Here is a 22,856-nt window from a genome sequence, read left to right as displayed (position 1 = left end):
ACCGTCTCACGCTACCACCGCCTGTGCCAAGAATCCCAAACTCTGCTGACCTCAAGCCTCTTTTTTCCACAAGCGAAAAGTCTTATCTAACCAATAAACCGGCCGCTCACCCCAGCATGGGAAGGATCAAACTCGGGAGACCGGAGGGGAGGGCTGGAGGGGGGGCGGGGCGCGACCCCGAACCGGAGGCCGGGGGCCCTGGGTCCGGGGTGGGGGCGCGTGGGCCCCGCGCGGGGCCTCAGGCCGCCGGTAGCGCCGCGCTGCCCGGGCGGAGGGGAGGGGGGACGGCCCCGTTACCTGGAAGACGAAGGGGGCCCGAGGCCCGGCTCTCATCGCTGTCGAGCGCCCCCCCCCCCAACCCGGCTGGACCCCCGGCCCCGGTCCACCCCGACCGTCCGGAGCTCCGGGAGGCGCTCGCAGCCACGAGTCCGGGCGCGGGTCGGAGGCGCCCGCAGAAAAGCCCGGAACGCGGCGGCCGGTCCAGCAATGGCGACGCGGAGGCTCGGCCCCTCCGCACGAGGGGCCGGGTCGGCCGGGGCGCGGGGCCGGCGGCAAGAGGGACGCGGGGAACGCAGGCGCCCCAGACTCGGGCCGCTCCGGCGCGCAGACTGAGCCTCGGCCGGCGATCTGGGCCCCTCTGCGCGGACCGGGGGCTGGAGGGGAGGAGGGGAGGGGAGGAGAGAGCGGCGGGAGGGGGCGGGGGAGGGGAGGGGGCGCCGCCGCCCTTTCATCCCACCTCCCAAAGGCGCCCCGACGCACTCTCGCACCCCGACTCCTACCCAGCGCCGTCCCGGCGCGGCGCCCGCGGGGGAGGGGGGTCTGCCCCCGCTCCGCCCCCGCCGCGGCCGCCGATCGCTCGAGTCTCTCCGCCTGGCCCCCGCCACCCGGGGCGAGCCCCCCGGAGCGCCGGGCGCCGCGCCCGCCACCCCTCTGCGCGCCCGCCCGGAGCGCGCCCCGAAATAGCCGGCCTGCCCACTTCAAAGGGCCGCTCGGCACATCAAAGCGCGCGGGCCGCCCGCCGCCGCGGCCTCGCACTCACCAGGGGTCCGCGCGCGCGCTCCGCGCCCAGACCTCGCGGGCGCCCCGGGCAGGGCCCCGGCCCCGGCGTCCGGATCGGCTCGCCGCCGCGGCCCCAGGCCCCCCCGGGCCGGACCCGGCGTCGGGGAGCATGGGGAGGCGCGCGGCCGGGGAGGGAGTGCGGAGAGCCCGGCGGCGAGGGAGGCGGCGGCGGCGCGCCCGGCCGCCCCGCGTCTGCGGAAGATCCGAGTGGGCCTCGCCCCGCCGCGGCCGCCCCAGCCCCCCGGCCCCCCGGCCCCGCCGGCCGGGCTTTCGACGCGGGCGCCGCTTCCAGCAGCCGCTCCGCGCACCCCACGTCCTCCCGGCGCTTCCAACAAAAACTGCGCCGCGGACCTCACTGTGCACTTCAAAGGCGCGGGCCGGCGCACGGTCCTGAAAGGGAGGTAAGCGCCCGGCGCGCCGCGCCGCCACCGGGCCCCCGCCGCCCCTCCGCCCGCCCGGCCGGCTCGCGGCCCCCTCCCCGGCCCTCCCCGACCCCGGCCGGGCCGGAGCTCCTCCCGCCCCCGGCGGCCGCAACGCGGCCGGGCGCGCCCTCGGCCCCGGCCCGGGGAGCCCGCGGGGCAGCCGCTCGGCCGGGACCGCGCCTCCGCCCCACCTTTCAGAGCGCAGCCGGCGGCGGGGGAGCCGGGCGCCCGGGGCCCCGGGCGGCCCCGCGATCCATGGCTGCGAGCGCTTCTCTTCACTTCCCGGCGCCCGGCGGTACCGAGTTGCCAGGACCTGATCAAAGCGCCGCCGGCCCCGCGCGCCCGCCCCGCCGCCCTGATCCCGCCGCGCCAATCCCCGCCGCGCTCGGCCGGCCCGCGCCGCCCGCCTTAAAGGGGCCGCGCCCGGCCCGCCCCGCCGGGCCCCCGCGGCCGCCCGCGCCCGGCCCGAGTTCTGGTTCCGCCTCTCAAGTGCTCTGGCCTTTTTGCTCCGGCTTCCTCCGCCAGCCCGTCCCAGTCCTCCCCAGCTCGGGAAAGCAACAGTTTATTGTAGCATCCTGGCCATTCTGAGAACTGCAAGCAGGCAGATTTTTTTCCCCCCTATCATCAAACACTTTTCTACCTCTGTTCAAGCTTCCCTGGGAATTTGGGCTTAGAGGAGCTTGTTTAAAAAAAAACAAACAAGAGTGCTGGAGCAGGGGTGGACGGCTAAGTGTCACAGGAGGAACGCGCAGGCCTGGACTGCGCGTGCTTGTGTTAGGACCGGGGTGCGTCGGTGGGTGTGTGAAGATGGTGTGAATCTGCCCACAGAGGCCTGGGGGCTGGAGGTGGGCCCAGAGCCTCGCTGGGAAACCAGCCTCAACTCCCCGCAGATTTTAACCCCACATTCCCAACCTGGCCATCAGGACCCTCTCAAAGGTACACCCCCATCTTTCTGTATCAGCTGCATCCCCCACTCTCCGTATGTTGCATATTAAACAGACACTGGATGTCTTTTCCCCCATAGACTCTCAGTGCTAATGTAGTGAAAACTCCTCACCCCACAATCGCCTCTGAGTCCCCCCAACATCCACCCAACAACCATCTGGCTTAGAATAATAAGAAAATATACCACAAACCCAGAACATTGTTTATTTACTCATCTATTGCTATAGAATGATCTCTCATATGATAAGCTAATAATTGATTTTTCCTCCTCTTAAAAAACATAAAGGTGGAGCCCAGACTTGTTGCAGAAGGGAGAGGAGAGCTTGGCATCCTCAGACGTGGAAGCACTGGCTTTCCACCTCTACTGTTTCTTTATTTACCTTCTTAGTGAACTGAATGGACAGCAAAACCTTTCCAATGCAAAGGGGCCTTGAGCCTTCATTAGGCCTTTAGGGCTTTAAAACAGGCAAGAAACATGTTTCTCTGGCTGCATAGGTTTCTGCAGGGAGAGAGGCCACCGAGATGCTCCCAGAACTGGGACCAGGGCCCAGAGCTCCCTCCCTGAGACCTGCCTCTCTCTGTCCGCGCTCTGCTCCTCGGGCTCACCCCCCGGGGGACCAGGCTGGCGGGAAGCCAGTGGTCTAAGGCCAGGAAACGCATGGCCACTTTGGGGCGGACCAGTGAACAAGAGTGGCCAGATGACTTAGCTCTGGATTGGGACCGCTGCTGGGTGCGAGGAAGCTGGAAGCCAGTCCGCGTCTCCCCAGCCTTCAGAATGCCACACACCTCCTCGGGGACCGACCCGGAGGAGAGCCCGGAGCTGGCCTGGGGTTCCCAGGAGCCTTTCAGCCACAGAGGGTGTGAGTCTAGGACCAGAAGGGGATGCATTGCCATGAAAGCGTCTACAGTATAAACAACAGCAGCGTGTGTGCGTGTGTGTGTGCACAACACACACACACACACACACACACACACACACGCGTGCGTGCAATGTGGGGGACGGGAGATCGCAAACTCCAAAGTCAAAATAAACAGAGATCAGGAAGAGTCGGCTCTAAGAGTCAGTGGGCACTCGGTCTTCACGGGGGGCTTTCCTTCCCTCCAGCTGCCACCCCCTCCCACCCGCCACGCCCCCCGGCCCCAACCACACCAGGCTTGGCTTTCACCAAAGGGCTCCCCCCTGCTCCCTAGGAGCCCGGTGCTGGCTGCGGGAGCAAGGGCGGGTTCTGCTTGGCGCTCTCAGCAGCGAGCACTTGGAGAGCCCGGTTCCCAGAACAGGTGCTCGGTCACCTTGGGCCAGCGCCGCCCCCCTCGCCCCCCCCCCCCCCGCCCTGTCCCCTGGGCTGGGCCAGGCGCCCAGAGGCCAGGAGCCCCTCAAGCCCCCGGGTCCCCGACTACTTGTTGATATTTCTGGAGGAGGAGCCAAAGTCCCTGCTTCTCCCCAGCCCCTTTCTCAAGATAGCACAGTTTTCCATTTTCCCCTTCTCCCTGGCAGCCGCAGCGTCATGTGACTGGTTGTAATCCTGCATGGTTGCCTGGAAACTGGAAAGCAAGGTGATGGATTTCTGCACATGCTCACTGCCCCTGCTTTGAAGACAAGCCCTACGGAGGATCAACAGCCCACTTGGCCTAAGTGCAGACAAGTTTAATAAAGCAGAGAGTAATTCTTTTCTGGAATTGGGTACCGGGCTGAAATCCTAGAATCCCAGAAAACGCAGGGCTCCCTGCAAGGCACCTGGCCAGATCTCCAATCTTGAGTCAGCCGGACAAAACCTCCTGGGGCGGGGGGGTGGGGGGAGGTCACACCAGCTGCGACTTCAGAAGAGCTCAGACCCAGGACATCGCTCTTGAAGAGTCAGTGACTCTGTCTTTTATTTCTTTGGAAAATTGCCACCTTAGACAATGCAGCTTTGTGTGGGGAGGGGGTGGAGAGACACACAGATAATCTTTCTCTCGACTGCAGGTCACCCAGCTGCTCTGAGGCGCTGTGTTTACCTGTAAAGTGGAGGGGACACCCCTCCAAAGGCTGTTGTGAGGGGGCGCCACGCTGGACACCCGCGGCAGTCTCTGCAGTCACCGTTTCCTCAATAGCTTGTTAGCTGTTCTGGGAAGTAACTCCCATCTCTGAAGCAATGATGCCCTCCAATTAGGGGCCACGCTTCTGGTCTAGGGGGCTGGAAACCGAGCAGAGGGCGCCTGCAGAGGGGACCCCGACTTCTGCTGTCCTCCCAAGAAAGGGGCAGGGCTCGGTGCAAAGGGGTCTGTGCTGTCTGCTAGCTCTCAGAGGCCTTGTGCCCAGGACCCCAGAGAAACAGCAGCAGCTGCGGCTTCCCTGGTGGTTCAGTGGTTAGGGCTCTCTGCGTCCAATGCAGGGGTTGCAGGTTTGATCCCTGGTTGGGGAACTAAGATCCTATGGTGGGTCAGCAGGAAAGAGTCCGCCTGCAATGCAGGAGATGCAGGTTCCATCCCTGGGTCAGGAAGATCCCCTGGAGGAGGAAATGGTAACCCACTCCAGAATTCTTCCTAGGAAATCCCAAGGACAGAGGAGCCTTGTGGGCGACAGTCCATGAGGTTGCAAAGAGTCGGACATGACTGGGAAACTAAACAACAACACTATATCTTTGGCAGCGTCTTCCAGCCAGGGGAGCCCTTAACATGGGGTTTAATCTAACCCACCATTTAAGAGATGAGGAAAGCGAAGCAGAGAGGAAGGGAGATCTTCCCAGGGCTCCTTGGCCCACTTGCAAGCTGAGCTGGGACCCCCTGGGGCCTGACCCCTGGTCCATCCTCTCTGCTCCACACTATGGTCAGCAGACCTAGGCAGGGCTGCCCCCGGGAGACCCAGATCACCCTGGGTCCTCGGCTTCCATGACAGGACGGATAAATATCATTTGATGAACAGAACATTGTAAATCAACTATACTCCTAATAAAGTTAAAACAAATAAATCACCAACTTAACTGATAACCAAAAAAAGCTGAAAAAAGTCATCAGCCATCTTAATTAGTACAATTCTGAAGGTAATCAAATAAAGGTTAAATAAAGGAAGGCTGCTGCTTTAAAACATAAGAGTAATTTGGGATGCATTCCTAAAGCAGCATCGCAGGGCTTAGGCTGGAAATGCTGAGGAAGCCTGTTCATTCAGCTCCTACCAATGGGCGGCCTTGACCTCAGAAGTGGGCTCCCTCTGGCCGGCCTCTGGGTGCTGCTGCCAAGTCTTCGGGGGTGACAGGTGTTTCCACAGCGTCTCCGTGGGATGGGTGCAGCTGAGGGTGAGGTGGAGCCCCCACAGTCTGGGAGGAGGAAGGGAGCGGGAAAAGGTGGGCTCCGCTCCCTGCCCCTCGTGAGGGGAGGGGGAGGGAATGGCAAGGTGGGGATTTTCAAGCCACAGGCAAAATAGTGAGGTCTTAGGCAGCCCCATCCCCAGCAGTTTTGGGGAGAAACCTATTTTTAATAAAAATGATCATCTTCATTCTCTTCAATTTAGAATGAAATTAAGCTAAACAGTCAATCCTAAAGGAAATCAACCCCGCATATGCACTGCAGGGCTGATGCTGAAGCTGAAGCTCCAGTACCTTGGCTACCTGATGCAAAGAGCCGACTCACTGGAAAAGACCCTGATGCTGGGAAAGATTGAAGGCGGGAGGAGAAGGGGACGCCAGAGGATGAGATGGCTGGATGGCATCATCACGCGATGAACATGAGTTGGAGCAAGCTCTGGGAGATGGTGAAGGATGGGGAAGCCTGGCGTGCTGCAGTTCGTGGGGTCACAAAGAGTCGGACCTGACTTAGCAACTGAACAACCACAAAGCTAAACGATAATTTAAAACTTCCTAATCTGATTAACCTTCAGGTGCTTTTAATATTTACTATAAATGGAGCTAGAAACTGCTGGCACGGCTGGCGTCCCACCAGGAATTTTCGTGGAGATGGGCTTTCAGGAGCTTGTCACCAGAAGAGACCATCCATAGTCAAACAAATCCAGAAAGAGGTTCTGAGTTTTGAAGTTCTCGCCACCCGAGTGTCCAGCAGATTCACACACACAAAGGCTGTTTTCAGAAAAGGAAGTGAAAGATAGATAGGGAAAAAGTCCCTGAAGTCAGCATTCCAACTGGCAACACGGGAAACTTTGTAAATAAATAGGTCTGCGTTCCTGAGCTCCGGCCCTGGCCCTCCGTGGGCCTTGTTTTCTGCCCCTGACGTTTTGTCCTGCTCCTTTTAAACAACTTCTGGAAGGAGCGGTTGTTCCGGCCTTGAGATCAGCCCCCTTGTTCCTTCACGTCAGTGTTTCTTCATTTGTTCTAAGCATCTCTGCCAGACGCTCGGTGCCTCCCCGGCTCCGAAGAGCTGGCCACGGAGGCCCAGGATGCTTGGCAGAGCCCTGGGCTGCCCCGGAACACCTGGGAGGTTCTGGATTTGCTCCTGTTGAGCCTTCCCGATGTCAGGTCCTTGGCGATGCTCTAGCGAGGTCCTCATCCCCTGTCTGCTGGGCCTCAGAGCACTGGTGCTAGAAGGCTGACTTTCAAGAGGCGTCTGCGGGTGCACTCTGCTCTGCCTGCCCTCTCACTGTCTCCCCCACCGCTATGGACTCTTCGCCTCAAAACCGTCTCAGCAGGTGAGAGGCGCCCTGACTGGGCCGTCCCGGGCCTTCCTGGGTGGGCGCCTTCAGCACTCCTCAAGTCCTGCTCGCTTCTTCTTCGGGATGCCCCTCCAGTGGTGGCCGCCTCCCTTTCTGGGCTCCTCCCCATCAGGCGTCTTCCTCTTTCCATCCACAGCTCCAAGCCTATCTCTCCAGGGACAAGGGCCTCCCGGCCCTCCAGCCCCACGTCTTCACCAGCCTCCTTCATCCTCCCATCCTGGACCACGGGCCACAGGTGGCTAGAATTTAACACCGTTCAAATGGGACCGCCTTTGCGCCTCGTAGAAACCAGGCGGTCTCTGTCAGGCAGTTGACCCTGCGTCCTTTGCGCCTCCGAGCGAAACCTGGGCCCAGTCCAGTCTCCTCTTCCTCACGTGCCCCCACCCAGCGTCCAGCCCTGATGCTGCGGCCTCCTAGAATCTCCCCAGATCACCACCTTCTCCCCATCTCTGCCTACTACACGGCTCTGACCTTTCTCTCTTGCCAGGAGCAGCAACATGTCCTAACTGTCCTCCTGGCCTGCGGTTTCCAGTCCCTGCCCTGGGGCCCTTACGTGATGCTGCCAAGAGCGTGCCAGGCGCTCTCCAGCTGACCGTGTCCTTCCCACCTTCAGATCCCCGCCGCTGCACATGACCTTCAGGTCAGGCCCAGAGCTCTGTGCAATGTGATGGGGTGGTCAGCCAGGCCGGCCTCCAGTTACGTGTCCACCTCACACAGAGTTACCATCCCTTCCTCTGTGCCTACACGTCAGGAGTCCCCTGGCCGGCCGCCCCTCCGGCTCTTTCAGGCCTGGTCCCTCTTCCCCGGACTGGAGCACCTCCTCCCGCTGTCATGGTGCCGGCGGCAACCCGGAGCAGAACTCGCCCACTGAGCCGCAGACCCGACGCAGGGGCCACGCTCCAGGACACTCGCATCCCTCAGCCCAGCCCCTCCCAGGCACCGAGTCGGGACTTGATAACTGGTTGAACCGTATTGTGGACAGAGGTGGAAGTGAAGGGGGGACCAACTGGGGACCATCCGCCTGGACTGAGCCGTCAGTCCCAGAAGCGCCCTTGCCAGGGTCCAGCCTTTAGTCCTGAGTCAGGACAGCTATTGATGAGATGAGGATGAGGTGGTTGGATGGCATGACCGGTTCAATGGACATGAGTTTGAGCAAACTTGGGGAGATAGTGGAGGACAGGGAAGCCTGGCGTGCTGCAGTCCACGGGGTTGCAAAGAGTCGGATAGACTGAGCGACCGAACACCATCAACTGCTAGAGGATGTCCCCCGAGCAGACAAGGAGAAATGACCTGGCATTACCCAGGTCATTTACCCAATGGCTTCTTAGCAAAAAACGTTAGTATCCCACCCAGAAATTAAATGTGACAGCTGAACTTCACTCCTGTACTAATGTTCTCTTGATAACCACTTGCCCCAGTAACTTGAGCACAGAACAAGATACAGTAATTTACTGAAACTGTGGAGTTTGTCTTGATAATACCAAGGAATTTCTCCAACACTTAGAAAACGCCAGGGAAAAATTAAGTGGAATAAACACACCATGTGCTGGCCAGCTCATCAGACGACGAAGACCCAGAGAAGATGCCACCAGCTTCACAGAAGATGAGGCCAGAGGGCCGCCTCCCAGCTAATAATACTGCTGCTTCCCCTCCCCTGAAATAAGAATGTGTTTTTTGCAGAATTGAAATTTTTTCTCAAGAAGATCAAAACTTTTCACACGAATCCATCCATTCACAAATCAGACAATGATCAAGACCTGGTGGCTTGATTTGGGGGCCAGAACATTCAGTCACCGGAAGGGAGTGAGTGAGGGGCCTCCGCCCTGCCCCCGCCTCTACTCCAAGGTCAGGGGCGACTGGGACCCCTGGGCCAGGTGTTCGGCGGGTGTGAGACGGCCGCCCGCTGGGTGGGGTGGCGGGCGGAGGGGTGTGATGCCTTCCTGGTGGAGTTTGGCCCCCCCAGGAGCCCCCGGCTGCAGGACGGTTTCTAGAGGCCAAGACCACAAGGCCGGCCTGGGCGCGCTCCGGCACGGGCCGGGCGGCGGGGAGGCCCTTTACTCACGTGGGCTCTGGTCCTTTTCCCGGGGGCCTCCACAGGCCCTCAGCTGCTTCACCCAAACTTGACTTTTCTGAGACCGCCCTGGCCCCCCAGCCCACCCTGGGGCCTGACCTTCTGCCCCCACCAGCGGCGCCCCCGCCCCTCCCCTCAGCTAGCCCTAGGGTGTCTGGACTCTGGATTTCCCTGAGAAAAGGTGTCAACATTCAGCTCTACAAGACCACGGAGGGGCCTGCCTGCCCTTGGCAGGGAGCTCCCCCAGAAGGGCCTGCTCTCTGGGAGCCAGGACGGGAAGGAGGGGAGCATCGCGGGGTGCAGCACAGCACGGGAGGAAGGGAGGCTTCGAGACCCAGTGCCGTGTCCCCGGGCTTCGTGCAGCTGTCAGGCAGGAGAGGCCGGGCGCCAGGCGGGGCTCCGGTCGCCTCTGAGGCCGAGCCTGCGCCCCGCAGTCTCCCCGGGAGCGGGCGGGCCCTGGGGCTCCCCAGGTGGCGCCGGCGGTAAAGAAGCTGCCCATGCAGGACCCCAAAGATCCCGGGCTCAATCCCAGGCTCGGGAAGATCCCCTGGATGAGGGCACGTGCCTGGAGAATGCCGTGGACAGAGGAGCCCGACGGGCCACAGTCCTTGGGGTCGCAAAGAGTCAGACACAACTTAGCAACTGAATAACAGCAACCCCAAAGCCTGGTCAGGAGGCGCGTGTGCCCGTGGGGACCCGGCCTGGGCCCTCATTGGCTGTTTCAGCTCCACCGACCCGCCTGTCTGTTCTCTGTGCGCTGTGCCTCCGGGCAGGGAACAGGGGCGATTCCGGGCCCCCATAAAATTTCACCACCCAGTTTAGAAGTTGATTCACCTATAAATATACTCTTTGAGATGGGCCTCACCCAGGGGCGCCCAAGGCAGGAGAAACTGGGCACAAGAGGACGCACAGAGGCAGTGAGCCACGGCCACCCCAGCACGCTGCTACCGCCCACCTTCGGCTCGCGGCCTGTGCCGGCTGCGACCGGCATGTGAAGGCGCTAGGTCTGTCCAGGGCTGCTCATCAGGACGGCCAGACCCCCATGGAGCCCCCGGAGCTGCAAACCGAGCCTCTCACTGCTCTCAAATCCAACGTAGTGGAGTGAAGGGAGGACTAGAGGAGTTGGCATGAGAAGCAACCACACACCGGACTCAGAAATCAGGAAGGAAACCACGTCTCACATCTTGAGCCTCCACCACCCGGCTGTGACCTGAATAAGCCATAGCCATCGCCATCTGTCCATCCATCTATTAATATTGTCTATCCGTCATCTATCTGCCTATCTATCCACCCATCTATCTGTGTGCTCAGTCGCTCGGTCGTGTCTGACTCTGCATCCCCATGGACTGTAGCCCGCCAGGCTCCTCTGTCCACGGGATTCTCCAGGCAAGAACACTGGAGTGGGCTGCCATGCCCTTCTCCAGGGGATCTTCCCAACCCAAGGATCAAACCCAGGTCTCCCGCATTGCAGGCAGATTCTTTATTGTCTGAGCCACCAGGGAAGCCCCATCCATCTCTCTAGTATCTATTAATCATCTGTCTTCAGTCTCTCTACTACTTGTCCATTCATCTATCTATCTATCTATCTATCTATCTATCTATCTATCTATCTATCTTCTATCTATCACTCACCTATCTATCCATCCATCCATCCATCATGGATTCACCTATCTATCCATCTTTTCGAGGTTCTCATTTTCCCACCCACAAGTGGAGCTGAGGATAAGTAACACTTTGTAAGCGGCAAATCGTCAAGGTCTCCTTTTTGGTTTGTGACCTGGTTTCAGTCCTGGGCACGCACAGCCTCGGGATGTTGCGAGAACCAAGATGAGCGACGCGAGGTGCCCGTCACCGAGCCCGCAGGGTGACCCAGAGCTGGGGCGTCATCTCCCCGCTCGGGCGTGTGAGGCCCAGGCGGCCGGCCCTGGGGACCCGGGCAGGGTGACCACCCTCGTGCGGTAAGCGCAGGCGTGGCCGAGTCAGGCCTGCACCCCGCGGGGCCTCGGGGACCCCAGGGCCGGTCCGTCCTCCGAGCGGAGGCGGCCCCCAGGGCCCCGCCCTCCTCGGCGCCTTCTCGGCGGCGGGACCTTCAGGCCGCGGGCAGTAACCCGCCCAGGGGCCCTAGACCAGAGACTGTCCGGAGCCGTTTCCTTTCTGACGAGGCCTCAACGGCTCGGGAGCCGCTGTGACCTCCAAGTCCGGTCCTTGAGACCAGACGTTTGAGGCCTCGGCTCAGAGTCCACGGAGACGGAGATGATCACGCAGGGGCCGGAAAGACGGGGAGGGGGCGTCCGGGCGAGAGACGCGGAGGCGAGGGGAAGCCGCCGGCCCCTCTCCCCGCCAACCACCGCCTTTATCAGCCTGATTTACAGAAAGTTACGGGGCAGAACCTGCTACAGCAGAAAACACGGATTCAACCCCTTGCTCAGTACTTCTTAGAAATTTCAAGACGGCGACGTGTGTCTGTGCCGTCACTCCGGTCGTGTCTGACTCTCCGTGACGCCTCGGACCGCAGCCCGCCAGGCCCCCCCGCCCGTGGGATTTCCAGGCAGGACACTGGAGTGGGCTGCCGCGCCCTCCTCCAGGGGACCCTCCTGACCCAGGGATGGAACCGGGCTCTCCCGCACTGCAGGCAGATTCTTTACACTAGCACCTATGAACTTGCCCCCTCCCTGCTGAAATGCGGCATGAAGAAAAGGCCCCAGTGGGCGAAGCGGGGAAGGGAGGAGGGAAGGGCCCCTGGGCCCCCCTGGGGCAGCCGGGGGCAGATGGTGCGCCCCGGGCTGCCGGCGGGAGGACAGGGGGAGGCCTCAGCAGAGACGGGGAGGCCGGCCGGGGTCCAACCCCAGCGCATGACCTGGAAGCCGTGGGACCTCGGGCACAGGTTCTGTCGTGGCTGAGCCTCCACGTCCTCCACTGTGAGGTGGGGGTAAACCACCTTGCTCCCAGGAGGGTGAAGTGAGCAGATGGGCGTAGAAGTCGGTGTAGCCAGCAAGGTGTGTGCCTCCCTCACTTCGAGAATCAGGCCGTGCTCTCCCCCAGGAAAATGTCTGAGATGCTCCGGGGAGCCCGCTGGAGCTGGGGGTGCTGAGTGCAGGCCCGTCACCCCCGGCCAGGTGGGCGGCCACCCTCCAGGCTCGCTCCCTCTGCGGACGGTGTCAGCAGGCAAGGCCGCCCCAGCCCAGGGAAGGGTGACCGGCCGCGATCAGGTTTGGAAATCTGTGTCAGACCCAATTCCAACCAGATGCGGCTGGCCTGCTTCCAGCGGCCGCCTGCCATTCCAGGCCTGGCCAGGGGAGGCCCGTCCGCTCTCATGCCCGGGCAGCCAGGCCTGTTTGTTCCCCGAGTCCTTGGGTCCAGACTGACATGCTCACCTCCCTGTTCAGACCGTCTAGGCCATGAGGAGCTCAAGGACACAGCGAGCCTGGGGAGAATCCACCTGCCCGTCTTCCAACCGGACGGGCTGGGGGGGGATGTGGTGGGGGGCTGATGAGGAGATGCAGCGCAGCCTCCGCGAAGGGGTGCGTGAGCCTGGCCTCCCCATCCCCGCCACGGGACGTGCCCCTCGAGCCACAGATGGGCCCCCGGCAACCAGCCAGGAAGCCACGCTTTGCTGGGTTAAATATGGTGGCTGAGAAAAACCCAGGCTGCCGCCACCACCACCCAGAAACCAACCCAGCAAAGAGTGCAGCGTCCCAGCAAGAGTCGAGAGGAAAGGAAACCCAAATGTTTTGAGTTTCGCTGTTAAGCATACTTTCCAGCGAGTGTGCTCATGTCTTGAAATGAAACAGATGAAAGCAACATGTGTCAATGGTTGTAGGAAGACAATAATGTCATCAACAGGAAATAGAGAAATTGAACCCTGAAGCCTCAGCCCAGAACTTAACTCTTCCCCTGCCCATCCCCAGAGCCTTCTGCGGGAGTCTGGAGGCCTTTCCCCAGGGCGGGGGCCCTGGGAGACCCCCTGCAAGGGTCATGAGCACCAGAGGAGGGCTTGCTTTGGTTGGTAAGGGCTGATGGCCGTGGCGGGCGGGGGGACAGCAGCCGCCGGCCCTGGAGCAGCCGGAGGGGAAGCCATGCAGCCTTGCTGTCCTGAGCGGCTGCAAAGCTTTGGCTGTGGGACCACAGCTACGAGGTCTTGGCCAGGGCAGGGCAGGCAGCTGGCAGAGGCGGCCCAGCCCAGCCAGCCTGTTGGCATTGGGGGGAGGGGGGACCCTGTCGGCCCTAGGAAGCACTGACGGCTGCCTGGAGGCCAGGGGTGCAGGCAGGGCAGGTGGGGTCTGGGAGATCCCCCTTCTTACCCAGTCCCCCCACTCAACAGGGTAAACGAAGTACACCCAACCCCTCTAGCCAACCCTCAGAGAACAGGGGGGAAACACTGACTGTGGCTCAGTGAGTGAAGAATCTGCCTCCAATGCAGGAGACGCGGGTTCGATTCTTGTGTCGGGAAGATGCCCTGGAGGAGGACATGGCAACCCACTCCGGTGTTCTTGCCTGGAGGATCCCAGGGACGGACGAGCCTGGCGGCTGCAGTCCTATCATGTGTTGTTGGGCTCTGCTTAGTCCCTCAGTCGTAGAGTGAGGGGCTTAAACAACAGATGTTTATTTTCTCTCTGGAGGCTGGAAGTCCAAGATCAAGGTGCTGGAAAGTTTGGTTCCTGACTAGAACCTTCCTACTGAGCTTCTGTGTCCTCCCGTGGAAAAGGGGGAGGGAGCTGGTCTCTTCCTCATCTTAAAAGGGCAGTAACCCATCGTGGGGCCCCACCCCCACGATCTCATCCAAACCTGATTGCCTTCTAAAGCCCCCCCTCCATAGTCCATCATTTCAGGGTTTGGGGGTTCAGTACACACATCTGACAGGAGACAAGATTCAGTCCCCAGCACTAAGTTTGAAGGAGCATCAGGTCGGCCTGATCCACCTCTGCGAATGGTGGCCCCGTGCCAGCCACTGTCTGAGGCTCAGGAGCCGTGTGGGTGACAGGTAGACCCAGGCTTTGCGTTCCGGGAGCCCTCAGCGAGTTAGAGACCAGCCCAGCGGTGGACGACATGGCACCAGCAGAGCGAGGGTCTCAGTGGAGATGCCCGAGGGATACAGGGTAGGAATTGGGATTGCGGGCAGTGAGCCCACCCGGACAAGATAACACGAGGAGGAGGGTGGCCCTTGGAGGGGCGAGCGGCTTGGGAGCGAGATGCAGCCTGGGGAGGGGCTGGGCCCCTGCAGGACCTCCCCCAGGGAACCCAGGAGACAGGAGGCCTGCAGTGGGATTGGGGGCGGGGGGCAGGATGGCACGGAGCTGGCATGGCCAGATCGTGGGAATGCAATCCTCTGGCCTCAACTTTGCAGAGAAACTTTTCCTCGTTTGGTGGAAGCAGTGTCGCTGAGCTCTGCTCTAGGAAGCGCCTCCTGTGGGTGGGCAGGGGCCGGATTCCATGAAGGCTGGGCTTCCAGAGCAGACGGGAGTCACTGTAATCTAAGAGGTTGACCTTGGTTAGATTGTTGCTGCCCTTCAGTCGCTCAGTCGTGTCTGACTCTTTGTGACCCCACAGACCTCAGCATGCCAGGCTTCCCTGTCCTTCACCATCTCCCAGAGTTTGCTCAAACTCATATCCACTGAGTCAGTGATGCCATCCAGCCATCTCATCCTCTGTCATCCCCTTCTCTGCCTGCCCTCAATCTTTCCCAGCATCAGGGTCTTTTCCAGGGAGTCAGTTCCTGGCATCAGGTGGCCAAACTATTGGAGCTTCAGCTTCAGCATCAGTCCTTCCAATGAATATTCAGGGTCTCCTTTAGGATGGACTGGTTGGATCTCCTTGCAGTCCAAGGGACTCTCAAGTCTTCTCCAACACCACAGTTCAAAAGCATCAGTTCTTTGGCACTCAGCCTTCATTATGGTCCACCTCTCACATCCATGCATGACTACTGGAAAAACCACAGCTTTGACTATGCAGACTTTTGTCAGCAAAGTGATGTTTCTGCTTTTTAATACACTGTCTAGGTTTGTCATAGCTTCTCCTCTAAGGAGCAGCCGTCTTTTAGCTTCATGCCTGCAGTCGCCTTGGTTAGATATTCACACTTGATTTCAGCAGCTGCCTTACGCTGGGCTTCCCGGCAGCAGACCTGAGATGGGTGTTCACGTGAACCATGAGGAAACAGTCTCGCAGACAAGGGAGCTGGGTGTCCACGCCACCGCTGGCTCAGGGCTGGGGACCACACACTCCAAGCCTCCAGGGTTCCAGCAGCTTCCACCAGAGATGCAGGAGGGAAGGCAGAGGGTGAAGCAGGAAGCAGTGGGCACCCAGGCTGGAGAGCAGACACTGAGTGACTGCTAACTGTCCAGTTAGGACACCACCCAAGGACGCCCCTACAAACCACCGCACTGGCCCGGCCAGGAGTCAGGGTGTGGGAAGAAGTTTTGGGGTTCAAATCAAGGACGTCACGGGAAGCCCAACACCCATATCCAGGATCATGAGAACTACGGCTGAAAGACCTCGTCCAGCCGTGGGTGGATGGGACCACCACAGGGCAAGGGGCACTGGCCCTGCATTAGCTCAGCGCTGCCGCCGACCGCGTCGGCCACTGCCACGGGCTCCTGCAGCCAGGAGCTGTGCCTGGGCCGCTGGTGTTCAGTCGCTAAACCATTTCTGACTCTTTGCAACCCCAGCGTCTGCAGCCCTCCAGGCTCCTCTGTCCTCCACTGTCTCCTGAGTTTGCTCAGATTCATGTCTCCTGAGTTGGTGATGCCATCTAAGCATCTTGCCCTCTGTTTCCCCCTTCTCTCTCCATGATCACAGCCCTCTTGGGGCGAAAGGGCCTGCAAAACTCAATGAAGCTATGAGCCATGCCATGCAGGGTCACCCAAGATGGACGGGTCGCAGTGAAGAGTTTTGACAAATCGTGGTCAGCTAGAGGACAGAAGGGCAACCCACTGCAGTATTCTTGCCGAGAGAACCCCGTGAAGAGCATGAAAAGGCAGAAAGTCCCTGGGCTGTGCCGACTGGTTTACCTGGCTGCGGGGCGGGGTGGTCCCGTCCGCCGGTGACTCAGGGCCCTTTGGCCCTGTAACCAGGATGGCCCCACCCGCCCCGCCCGTCTGTAAGGTATTTCTGGAGGTAAAACCGGGAAGCCAGCCTGGGGAATTCTCCAAGAACGTTCAGGCATGTTCTGCTTCTGAAATGCTGAGCAGAGTCAGCCGGGGAAGGTGACTAGTACTGAGCGTCCCCTCCAGGCCCACAGCCGCCTCTGCAGCTTTGAGCAAACGCAAAGGATGCAAGGTGCTCAGGGCTGAACTTTGACCCCCGGGCGGGGACACTGACAGAGACCTTGTTCTGTCCCTACAAACCGCAGATACCGCGAAGGCACGTGATCTCCACTCAGATGCGATTAATCACCGAGCAGCTGAGTTACCTGCTGGGATGGGATGATGACGGATCACAGCCGGCCGTCAACGGGGCTCTGACAAGCCTCCACCCGGGCTCTGCGCTGGCTCCCTCCCTTCCTCTCGGTTAGCCAGGCACTCTCTGCCTGGGTGTATCAGCCCAGCCCTGCCCCGCCACTCGGGGCCAGGCCAGCCCCCAGGGGACTCCCGAGAGGTCAGCCCTTGGAGTGACTTCCTGCCTGTTAGAAAGGGGTGGAGACGCCAGAGTCTCTTGGCGACTCGGCGCTGGGGGTGACGTGCCTTGGGGGCCACCTCTCCGCCTCCCTTAGCAGCCCCTCTTCACCCTCATCTCAGAGCAGGAGGACTCCCTCTAAAGCACCAACCCCAGGGCCCCACACTCAGCTGCTTCAGTCATGTCTCTTTGCGACCCCATGGACTATGGCCCTCCAGGCTCCTCTGTCCATGGGATTCTCCAAGCAAGAATACTGGAGTGGGCTGCCATGCCCTCCTCCTCCAGGGGATCTTCCCCACCCAGGGATCGAACCCTTGTCTCTTATGTCTCCTGCACTGGCGGGCAGGTTCTTTACCACTAGTGCCACGCAGGGCCCCAGGACCACTGTTTGTCTTCGACCCTAAAAGTGCAAGAAAAAGAAAAATCCAGCTATGACTGTAGGGGCACAGTGGGCCCTCCTGGGATGGCTGTGTCAACACCTGAGTCCCCACCAGCCCAGCGGAGGAAGCCTCTGCCCAGAGCTCTGGACCCCTAGCTCCCTGAGGGCGAGGATGGCCAGCAACCATTCACCCAGACCTGCACACTAGGCAGGCGTCCGTCTCTCAGGGGCCCCGTCACACGTCCCTGGGGACGTGGAGGACCTGTGCACGTGTCCAAGCCATGCTGGCCAGTGAACGGCCGGATCTGGACCTGAACACGTGACTTCTGCCTTCCAAGTGTGGGCTCCTTCCAACCACACACGTGTCTGAATGGAGACGGCTGGATCCAACGTCACGAATCTCAGGCCTTGGCGATGCTCACTTCTCCAGACTCCGGCTTCACCCTGGCCCCGTGCTTCAGAGCCAAGGCCTGGAGGCCGTGACCCCAGGTGCTTCTCCCTGACCAGGGTTCTGGGTGAAAGAATCGGAGCCGTCCACAGGGCTCCTGGCAGGAAGGTGGGACCCCACGGAGGGTGTTCCCGGTATCTCTGGGTTGGTTTCTCTTTTCTACAGCAGTGTGTAGGCTGCAGTGTTTAATGTCTAAATGAGAGGATGATTTTTTAAAATGTTGGATCCTGGGAGAAATAATATATATGATTTTCTGCTACCAGGCTATGCTGAAAATTCATCATAGTTTTTCAAGAACCAACCCAAAGCAAAGAAAGGATGGAGCATCCCTGTTGGCATAATTTGGAGGGGTGTCACCAAGGAGACGCTCCTGAGGACCAAGTGTTGAAAGGCTGGGCCGCGGGCCACGGCCTGCCCCGGCCCTGGTCCCACTTGCTGCTCTGCACCCCATGGCAGGCGTTCTGGGAGACGTGGACGCCACACGGAGGGTGGACTGCAGAGGAGTGGGGGGACCCCAGCTTGCTTCTGCCCCCGGTTCTTCCACCTGGGGCTCAAGTATGCAGTTCCTCGGCGGGACCTGGTGTCCTATTAGCGAGGGTAGCCTCCCCCGGTGCTTCCTGAGAAGTCTGGCTGGGCGGGCTGCAGTGGGGGGTCCTCGGGGCAAGGGAGGGTCCCAGGCCCTCGGGGCTCAGTCGCAGGCGCTGCCTGCCGTGGTGGTCGGGCCCCTGCCGGCCCTCTGGGGACTCGGGGGCTCTGTGAAAGTCGGGAGAGAGTGCGGGCAAAGCGGGGCCTGCTGGCCGCCGGGAAGGTGTTCTCGCCACCTCGGCGGCCCCAGCCTTGGCCCGAGGGTTCAGAGCAAGAGGCCTGCCCCTCAGCCGCAGCTCTGCAGGCGCGGGGCCACCTCAGCGGCTCCTGCTAACCTTCTGACGGCCCAAGGGGCAGCCCGAAGCCGCGCCTAGGGAGCCTCACCCTGGCAGAGGCCCGGAGGGTATCACGGTCGCTCGGGCCTGGAGATGGAGACGGAGCTGGAGGTGGAGGCCGGCGCCTAGGGAGCCTCACCCTGGCAGAGGCCCGGAGGGTATCACGGTCGCTCGGGCCTGGAGATGGAGACGGAGCTGGAGGCCGGCGCCTAGGGAGCCTCACCCTGGCAGAGGCCCGGAGGGTATCACGGTGCTCGGGCCTGGAGATGGAGACGGAGCTGGAGGCCGGCGCCTAGGGAGCCTCACCCTGGCAGAGGCCCGGAGGGTATCACGGTCGCTCGGGCCTGGAGATGGAGACGGAGCTGGAGGCCGGCGCCTAGGGAGCCTCACCCTGGCAGAGGCCCGGAGGGTATCACGGTGCTCGGGCCTGGAGATGGAGACGGAGCTGGAGGCCGGCGCCTAGGGAGCCTCACCCTGGCAGAGGCCCGGAGGGTATCACGGTCGCTCGGGCCTGGAGATGGAGACGGAGCTGGAGGCCGGCGCCTAGGGAGCCTCACCCTGGCAGAGGCCCGGAGGGTATCACGGTGCTCGGGCCTGGAGATGGAGACGGAGCTGGAGGCCGGCGCCTAGGGAGCCTCACCCTGGCAGAGGCCCGGAGGGTATCACGGTCGCTCGGGCCTGGAGATGGAGACGGAGGTGGAGGCCGGCGCCTAGGGAGCCTCAGCCTGGCAGAGGCCCGGAGGGTATCACGGTCACTCGGGCCTGGAGATGGAGACGGAGCTGGAGGCCGGCGCAGGGTCCGAAGGGGTCGCGGGGACCCAGAGAGGAGGCCCCTCCGTCTGGGGTTTACTGAAGGCCGCGCGGTGCCGGGGCGGGAAGGAGGCCCTGGAGGCCAGCAGGACGGGTCCGGGGGTCCCGGGGCGACTCCCGGTTTCTCTTCCCAGGCCTGGTCTGCCCTTGCCCCCACCGTCCCCCGTGGGATCAGAGCCGGGCCTCTGGTGGCTCTGCTTGTTCCAGTGAGCTGGCGATTTCGGGGCGTCGCCTCGCATTTCAGAACGCTATCCTTTCTTCATACTAGAGTCAGCCTGGTCATCATGGACTCTGGGCGTCTCTGAGGATGCAAGGACGCCCAGAGGCCCAGCCTCGGAGGGGGCGAGGGTGTGGGGGGCTCGGACGGCCCCCACCCCCGAGGCCCCTCAGGGTTGGATGATGCTTCCCCACCCCCGCCGGCGCCCCAGACCCTCACACAGTGGATCTGGCTCCCGGGGAAGTGGGACCCTCAGCGTCTGCAGAGTCCGCCCGGAGCAGCCGAAGAGGACGTCTTCCCAGTGAGGAAGACCCCACACTCTTCCCGTGTCTCCCTGTAATCTGACTCTTGATTGCCGCCCTGAAGGGGGGCCCGGGGACCTTTGATCTCCCCGCCCCCGGCACGCTGGGCCTGTGGTCTGGCTGAGGAGTTTGCGGGGAGCAGCCGTCGCGCCGTCCTGTGCGGGAGCCTCAGGCCCAAATTGATGTCAGGTTCCCGGCCGGGCGGAGTGTTACCTGGAGCTTTGAAGCTCGTAACGACTGCAGCCCGTCTGCTCAAGTCAGCGGCTGCAAATGTTAGTAAAATTGGAGCCACCTGCGAGCTCAGCCTGGCGATGCTGTGAAAGCAAGCCTGAGGGTTCCTACCCTCAATTATCTCGTCGTCCGCTCTCTGAGCTTGGGGTTAGACTCTTAGCTTCTCCCTTTGAAGTCATTGTCCTTTTATCTATGACTGGACCAAGGAATTTTAGGACAATAATCAATGGAAACTTCCTAAGAATAGAAGAGCAGGGAGGGGGGAAAGGTGTGAATATCCCTTTAACTGCTGGCCTGGGGGGGGCAGGCGAGGAGCTGTGTCCCCAACTTGCAGGGGGAAAAAGGAGGGGGACCCCACGCCAGCATCCCAGGGAGCAAGGTTCAGCTCCTCTGAAAACTGAGGAAAAGGGATAATTTGGGGGCGACAGAGAGGTGCAGCCTCCATCAAAGGGGAAGGGAAAGTAATGAAGCAAAAAGACACAATTAAAGAAGGGGTTTAATTAGGGCTTTGATGTGTCCGGGTGCCTGGCAGTCCTCCAGGAAGTGGCCTGTGAAGGGAGCTGACCCCAGAGGCTGCGGGCCGGGGGCTTCTCCACCAGGAGGAGAGCCAGGCTCACCCAGCTCCTCACAGCAGGAGGACAAGAAATCACAGCTTTCTTTCCTGCAAAAGTCCTTCTGGCCTCCCGGAGGCTGAAGCTCTTTCAGTATCATTATGCTGCCTCTCTCCCTGTTTAAAAAGAGAAAAAGAGACACAGGGAGAGACAGACAGACAGAGAGATGAGAGACAGAGAGACAGAGGAGAAAAGAGAGACAAAAATAGGGGATGCTGACTAATGTTGGCGAGGTGTTTCATTTTCCTCTTCATTTAATCCCATTTGGGACGCTTGTCTACACAGAAAAAATAAAAATGCACAGGGGAAGAGCCCGTTTCTGAAGTTTCCAAAATGAAACGCGCTGGATGAAGGAGCCGCCTCTAGCCAGAAGCTGCCCCGCCTAGACGTTGCGCACACACACACACACACACACACACACACATGTCCACACACGCACACAGACATGCACACACATGCAAGCACAGATACGCAGATACATGCACACACACTTGCACGCACACGCACACACATGCACGCAGAACACCCCCCAAATGCACACACACGTGCACACACCCACCCACACACAGCACACACCCATACAGAGCACACACGCAGCACGCACCCGCACGCAGCACACACATGTGCACGCCCACATTTTGCTCTGTTACAACTTCCCCCTCCTCATTACAGAAAGAAATCTCAAGCTGCTGAGCTGCGCACATCTGGAAGGCACCCTCGTTCACGAGCCAGGCCCCACCGGTGATCTGGGGTCACGGCTGCCCCCTGGCAGAGCATCCAGGGCTGAGGCGGGGCGGGGCAGACCACCAGGCCAGCCCGGGGCTCTCTGAACCCCACTGGGGCTGCGCCTGGGGCTCCAAGTTTTAGGGAGGCAGTTGGGGGGCTCCGAGTCAGACCCGGGGAGCAACGTCCACACTTCTCATGTTCTCGGGGAGAACGTGAGTCAGGCCCTCCTGACAGCAGGTGAGGGGCGCCCTGTGGCCTGTGGACCCCAACATCAACGCCGACAAGTCCACTGGAAATGAGCCTGTCTTGAGCTTGCGTTTCAAAAACACCTCTGTCTCAGGTTTTTGTTTCTTCTATCTCATTTATGCAGAGACTCTGCGAGCACTGTGGGAAAGAAAAGCACCGGGTTTGCAGAGGAGAGAGGTTCACGTGAAGAGATGAGAATGCTTTTCACACCTTCTCCTGAGGCTGGTCCTTCTCTCCCAGGCCCGAACCCTTCTCTGAGAGAGGAAACCCCTTAGCGCCCCAGCCCTCATTCTCTTAGGTCACCCTCCAGGCTCGGATTAAACGAGCCCGCAGGTCGCTCAAAAGTGCCGGGGTCTCTAGCTGTCCTGGCGTGATGGCAGGGTGGACAGCTGACCAGGGCCAGCCAGTGAGGGGTCACGGAAACGAACGGTCCCCGGGAGGCCAGGGCCCCATCGGTGTGAACGCACACACATTTCTGCGTGAGCAGAGGTGTGGAGCATCCTGGGATGCATGTACATCTGCTCTCCATTAGCGTGGATGCTAAAGTTAGCTTAACAAAAAACAAACTCTTTCAAATCAAGTGTAATTATTCTAGATACATAAAAGCTGCTTTCTAATATGATTTGTACAGACCCTGGAGGAACTTCTACTTGAATTGGAGGGTTTCATTTGCTTTTTTTTTTTTGCCAGAACTATAACTGCTCAAACATTTCTACTGTGAAGAAATAAAAGATGGAGCAAACCCTGGAAGCCCGCACGGGCCCACGTTAGGAACAGTAGTAATCTCGCCTCCTCTCTGCGGGATTTTCCATTTCCTGGTGGTTTTCTAATCTTTGCACGTTGGAAAGTAAAGATGCTTGGGGTTGTTTATAATAAGAGGGGGGCAAAAACTTATGGTGGGAGTGGATTTTTTTTTAAAGCTTTAACATGCCCCAGGGTTATTCCAAAATACTTCTGAAAACATTCCGTTCAGTGTTCCCTCATCACAAAAGCAAGATTTGATAGGGAGTTCATTTCTAATTACTGGTTCTGAGAAAGTCTAATCCTGGCTTCTGATATGTAGATCTGTTGCGGGGGGTGCTGGGGTCCTGGGGTCCTGGGAGTCCAGCTGGGGGTCCTGGGGTCAGGGGTCAGCCAGATTCTTCAACAACTCTCATCCATCCTTCCTTTTGGGGTCTGCCAATAGTCCCCCTTTTATACCTTGCTATATTCTTTATTAATG

The 22,856-nt window shown here is 60.3% G+C and overlaps 1 protein-coding gene across 6 annotated transcripts in view; it reads right to left on the bottom strand.

Annotated features, from left to right (window-relative positions):
* Positions 1-22,856, bottom strand: part of AXIN2 (axin 2) — a 64,482-nt gene that overhangs the window by 26,110 nt on the left and 15,516 nt on the right. For 2 of the 6 annotated variants that reach the window (XM_065908696.1, XM_065908702.1), the window contains exon 1: positions 1,673-1,799. The exons of 1 other annotated variant lie outside the window; for it this stretch is intronic. The gene's annotated coding sequence lies outside the window, so the exon portion shown is untranslated. Of the gene's footprint in view, positions 1-297; positions 565-1,039; positions 1,160-1,672; positions 1,800-22,856 lie in introns of those variants that run through there. 3 more of the 6 variants (XM_065908700.1, XM_065908697.1, XM_065908699.1) reach the window with 3 other exon arrangements.

Source organism: Muntiacus reevesi, chromosome 18, assembly GCF_963930625.1.
Source record: "Muntiacus reevesi chromosome 18, mMunRee1.1, whole genome shotgun sequence".
In the NCBI taxonomy this organism is placed as follows: domain Eukaryota; kingdom Metazoa; phylum Chordata; class Mammalia; order Artiodactyla; family Cervidae; genus Muntiacus; species Muntiacus reevesi.
Note: the sequence above shows the minus strand (reverse complement) of the source record. Positions and strands in the feature narration are given on the sequence as shown.